Source organism: Triticum dicoccoides, chromosome 3B (genome assembly GCF_002162155.2).
Source record: "Triticum dicoccoides isolate Atlit2015 ecotype Zavitan chromosome 3B, WEW_v2.0, whole genome shotgun sequence".
Classification (NCBI taxonomy): domain Eukaryota; kingdom Viridiplantae; phylum Streptophyta; class Magnoliopsida; order Poales; family Poaceae; genus Triticum; species Triticum dicoccoides.
Window position 1 is genome coordinate 232,262,857 of NC_041385.1, and position 5,777 is coordinate 232,268,633.

At 50.6% G+C, this 5,777-nt stretch overlaps 1 long non-coding RNA gene across 1 annotated transcript; it reads right to left on the reverse strand.

The window, feature by feature from the left end:
- Positions 1 to 867: 867 nt before the first annotated feature.
- Positions 868 to 2,416, reverse strand: LOC119275674. Its single transcript, XR_005135815.1, has 2 exons — positions 1,863 to 2,416; positions 868 to 1,424 (listed from the first exon to the last, which is right to left on the reverse strand). It is a non-coding gene; the product is annotated as an uncharacterized LOC119275674 (long non-coding RNA).
- Between the last annotated feature and the right edge of the window lie 3,361 nt (positions 2,417 to 5,777).

Here is a 5,777-nt window from a genome sequence, read left to right on the forward strand (position 1 = left end):
CGATTGCCTACCCGGTTGAACCTTCTTATTGCACCTTCTTACCTTGCTCTCGATAACTTTCTTAAATTTCAACTTGAGAGATGCCTCTATGCCACGTTCAGTGAGATAGCCCTCAGGTACCTATCTTGTGATGAGCTCCGTCCTTCTCTAGTCTTTCCCCCTTACTTCGCCACTTAAATCTCGGGACGAGATTTCTTGTAGTGGAGGAGAATTGTGACGCCCGGATAATTAAGCTACAGTAATCCCAAGTTAATAGTGCCACATCACCACTCTTACTGTTGCTAATCCTCGGTTGATCCAAATCGCAATTCAAATTCAAATTAAAGTCCAAAACTCGAAGTTTTCAAACATGAAAGCTGAAATGTTCAAACTGTGGCAAATAATCTCTGGTTATTTGTCTTGTTGAAACCAACCTCTTTTGAATTCACAAAATGCCCCTGAAATTTATTTGTGGTCCAACAACCAGTTATTTGACCTTTTCAATTTAAAAAAAAACAGTTGAACACCCCCCCAAATGCATTAAAACTTTTTGTAGCAAGCCAGGATATTGCACTGCATTTTTTTGCCAAGTTTTATATTAAAGAAAACTCTTTAAGTAGCTCAAATATAATGCAAAGTAGGAAAGGTATAAATAAATGAAAAAGAAACTACAAACAATTGGAAAGAAAAGAAAGGCCCCGCAACCCCATATCCCCTGGGCCTTGACCCAACGGGTCCAACCGGCCCACTCTAACCCCTCGCCCCTGTTTCCTGTATCTCGGGCGCGTCCGACCGAGCACCCGCTCGCGCTCGTCCCCGTCGAACCCCTTCACCGGCGATGGCCAGGAGGATAAGGCCTCCACCGAGGCACCCCCCATAGATATTTTCTTCCCCTGCCTCCGCCCACTTCCACATGCCCCAGCGCTCTCCACTCACCTCGCTCTCTCCCTCCTCACTGATTCCCCATCTCCCGAGCGCGGCCGTCACCGACCACCACGCTTCGTCGCGGCCACCGGCGTTTCCGCGCCCGCAGCTCGTGTCCACGAGCACAGCCTCGTTCGTCTCCGTCGACTGGAGCCGTCCATTTGAGCCGGGCGATGCCACTGTGCGCAGATCGAGCCGGTCTTGTCTTCTGCATCACCGGCAATCGCCGTCGACCTTGCTCTGCCACAACCACCGGCCACCTCTCGCCCCGCTGTTGCGTCCGCGAAGACCGCCGCCGTCCACTACATCCTCTACGCCAACAAACACGAGCCGGGGAGCACATCTGCGACCACTACGACTCCATCTTCCTCCTTCGACCACCGCCGATCTCCTCCGATCCCGGCGTCTTCTCCGTCTGCGACGAGCTCTGCAGCTCCTAAACCTCCCGCCGAGCCTCCATGTGCTCCTAGGCGAGCACCCCGTCCAGGGCCGTCTCCAGGAATTTGGGGGCCCGGGGCAAACTACAAAATACAGCCAGAAAATTTAGAAACTCGAGCATACTTTGCTCAATTGCAGAATATATGTAGAACTGAAACTCATTACTCAATAAGGACGAACAAAATATACAAAACATGACAAAAAGTAGACACGGGATATAAAGGAGTGCCAGATCAATAGTATGCTTCATCTGTGCCAGTATGCCTTCTATACGACACTCCTGTTCTGTGCAGCGATTAAATAGTATACATCATATCTATAACATGAAATTAAACCGAAATAAATATGCATCAATTTGAGTTCAATAGATAGATGATCCATCTAAAATTAGAATCAACACATACAATATGCCAGTTCAAATGCATGCATCTTCCAAAGTTGTCTGCGTGTCTCGGTCCAAGAAATTACCTAGTCTTGACTCATGAGTGGCCAAGTCGATGAGCAATGTTTGAGTTCCTCACCTTTGAAGGGACGGACAGTTCCTGTGAGTAGCGGAAGCACCAGGACCAGGATGGTGTCTGGGGCGATTGGGCACCGGCAGGGGAGCACTACTAAGAAAGGTGCGGTGGTACTCGCACGGATCAGGTAGCAGGCGGGATTGGACTAGGGAAAAGCGACGGCTACAGCGAATTGCAGCAGAGACATGCCATCAGGCGTCAGTTTGTCAGCTCGGCGCATGGGAGGATGTGGGAGGCGGCATGAGCGCAGCGACGGACTGGCGGCGGAGGCGGGGGACTAGGGAAGGCCAGGGCCCTAGGGCTCACATCTATAGAAGATCTGCACAGAGATTTGAGGAGACATCGTCGATTCGGGGCGGCTCGGGATGTGTGGGGAAAGAACGAAGGCAGGCTATCTCTCAGATCGGGGGCCCCAAGGATTTGGGGGCCCTGTGCGGTCGGCCACTTTGGCCGCCCTCGTCGACGGGCCTGACCCCGTCCATCCCCTTTCCCTTCTGCTCCTCGACGCACGCGTCCGCCCCGGCGTTGTCGCGCTCCCGGATGCCCCTGTGAGCCGCCGTACCCTGGTCATGCGCTGCCGCTGCTACCTGCTACTACCTACTGCTGTTGCCTCCTGCGCACGCGCGCTAGCCGCGCCCGGCCCTGCGTCCAGCCGCCCTGCAACCGCGGCCTGCATCGGCCCCTCGCCCTGCGTCGCTCAGCGGCCCAGGCTCACGCCGTGCAGCGCCACGCCCTGCGCCCAACTCGTGTGCATGCCGCCGCTGCTATGCTGAATCTACTGCTGCTGCTAAATACTGTAGCTATGGCTAGCTTTGCGAATATTACACGGACTAGCTCCCTTGGCAGCCTCTAATCAGCACTTAAACAACTACTAACAGTGGTAAAAATAATATGAGTAGGTAGTCTATTTGACAAACTTCATTTTACCCCACTGGACCAAATTCATTTGATGCATGAAATAAATCCTATGAAAATCACAAAATGCTATCTTCTGTTAGCAGAAAACAGAACTGTGTGTGCGTGTGTGTATTCTGTGTGTGGTGGCCGGCCGGTTCTCCGTTTGCTAATTAGTACTCCTACTAGTTAGTCTAATCAGTGGTTAGGTATAGTGCAAATGACAGGTGGACCCCCCCTCTAAATATCCACTTAAAAAGAAAATGCAAGATATGTGTGAATGACACCCTGGCCCCATCTACAGTTTTGACCAGTCAACAGTCAAGCAGTTGACTGTTGACTGCCCTATTGACTGAGTCAACTGGGACCACCAAGACCCACTGTCAGCCTCTAGTGGCCCTGCTGTGTACACTCTGCCGGGTGCACATGGCAGTTTCACCTTTTATTTCGAATTAATAATGATTCCAGGGATTGTTTAAATCTTTGAAAAATCATAGAAAATAATCCGTAACTCGGATGAAAAAGTTTTCTACATGAAAGTTGCTCAGAACGACGAGACGAATCCGAACACGCTATCTGTTCGTCCGCCACACGTCCCTAGAATAGCAAACGTTGAACTTTTCCCCTCCGGTTCATCTGTCTAACAGACGTCCGGAACCGGGAAAACTTTCCCGGATGTTTCCCCCTTCGCCAGTATCACCTAGCACCGCGTTAGAACACGTCTAGCTTTCCCTGTTGTCATGTTATGCTCTTGCTTGCGATGTATTTACTGTTTCTTCCCCCTCTTCTTCTTCTTCGGTAGACCTCGAGACCGCTGCTGATGCCCCTGTGATCGACTACGTCGACGACGACCCTCCTTGTCTGAGCAACCAGGTAAGCCCTCCCTTTGATCATCCCGATATCGCCCATTCTATACTCTCATGCTTGCATTAGATTTTGCTACTGTTATTGTTTGCTCCTATTCTGATGCATAGCCTGCTTTCGTACCTGCTTTTGTTACCTACCTGCTTATCCTAAACTGCTTAGTATATGTTGGTTAGTGATCCATCAGTGACCCCCACTTGTCCTTGTTGCCCCTGCTTCATCATCGACGACTCGATCAGCGTGATCGACGACCAGAGCCCGACACCTCACATCACATCACGCCCCCTTTAGTTGCTCGACTCTGCAGAGCTACTATCGAGTGCCGAGGGTGATCCCTCATAACGCACTCCGATGATAATTCTGTAGTGTAGCTATTCGGTCGTGGTCATCGAGGGTGATTTCCTCTTTCACCATTCCCGATACGGCTCTGTCGTTCAACACCTCAAGTGTGAACCTCGAGGGTGATCCCTCTTACGTTCACCTTGATGATTACATTGAGTGGAATCCATCGGGGGTGATTCCTCGGGTTTTCCCCTTGATATTTGGACACACGGTTACAATGACTTTACTTGAGACCTTGGTGGAAATCGGGCGGGCCCGGAGAGCACCCGCAAGATGGTTACGTGGCACGGCCGGCATTCTAGGCCCTTGTCGTAAGTCCACGAGATGGGGCGACGGGGTCACTTTCGATCGTGAGTCTCTGCTCGTCTCCACAAGCTAATAATACACTATGGTTTGGGTATTTGTTCTGAGTTGGCCTCTGGCCTTTACGCACCAACCACCACGTGAGAGTAGTTATGGGCCTCGACGTCGCGGTATCAGCTGAAGCTTTGTCAGACGTCCAGTTCAGCAGTGCGGCACGGCTGGGCCGGCACCATCCTGTAGTGGTGGAGCCTGGTCCGCTCTGCTCGCAACGACTCAGAGTGCAACGGGCGATGGGCCCAGACCCCGGAGTGCTTAGGAGGTAGACCGGCGGGGACCTCTCTGCTGAGCCTAAGTCGGGCTGCGATGTGTTGATCTTTCGAGGCCGGGCATTGACCCCAGAAAGGTGTGTCCGGCCAGAGTGATCGAGCGTGTTGGAAAACGTGGTGCACCCCTGCAGGGAAGATTATCTATTAATAGCCATGTCCACGGTAACGGACGTTCAGACTTATATCCTGATCTTATACAACTACAAATGGATACTTGAGATATGTGGCTCCGGGATTGCTTTCTCGCAGGGAGTCGAGAAAGGATCTCTGGGCGTTATTGTTACAACATGTTTGATAAATATAAACTGCTATTCTTTACTCTTCTACATGCTGCAAGATGCTCGGAGCTGCGTGAAGATGCTAGTCTTCGATAGGCTAGGCTTTCCCCCTCTATTCTGGCATTCTGCAGTTCAGTCCACAGATACAACCCTTCCATTTGATACAAATGCATACTTAGTATAGATCTGATGCTTGCGAGTACTTTGGATGAGTACTCACAGTTGCTTTGCTACCCCCTTTTCCCCCTTCTTTCTTCTTTCCGGTTGATGCAACCAGATGGTGGATCCCTGGAGCCAGATGCCACCGCCGATGAATGCTGCTATATGGAGACCGCCGACGAGCAGGAGTAGTTAGGAGGTCCCAGGCAGGAGGCCTTGCCTCTTCGATCGTGTTGCTTTTGTGCTAGCCTTCTTAAGGCATCCTTGTTTAACTTATGTCTGTACTCAGATATTGTTGCTTCCGCTGACTCTTGTGTATCGAGCTTGTATTCGAGCCCTCGAGGCCCCTGGCTTGTAATATAAAGCTTGTATTATTTTATTTGTGTCTAGAGTTGTGTTGTGATATCTTCCCGTGAGTCCCTGATCTTGATCGTACACATTTGCGTGTATGATTAGTGTACGATTGAATCGGGGGCGTCACACAGGGTTTGGACTCCATTTCATCTCAGGCATATGAGGCATCCGAGGTGAAGCACTCAGAAATTTGCTTGCTAACGGCAAAACCGAAATTGGTCATCTCCATGCTGATGGAACCGGTCCGCTATGAGTAACTTGTCTCCAGATTCACCACAAATACTAGCTTCATACTGATAGGATTTGCTTTAAATTCACCCTTGGATGTAGCGCAAGTTAGTTGTCCGGTAGAGAAAGAATGTGTTCAGAAATGACGGAACAGGATATGTCCATCAGCA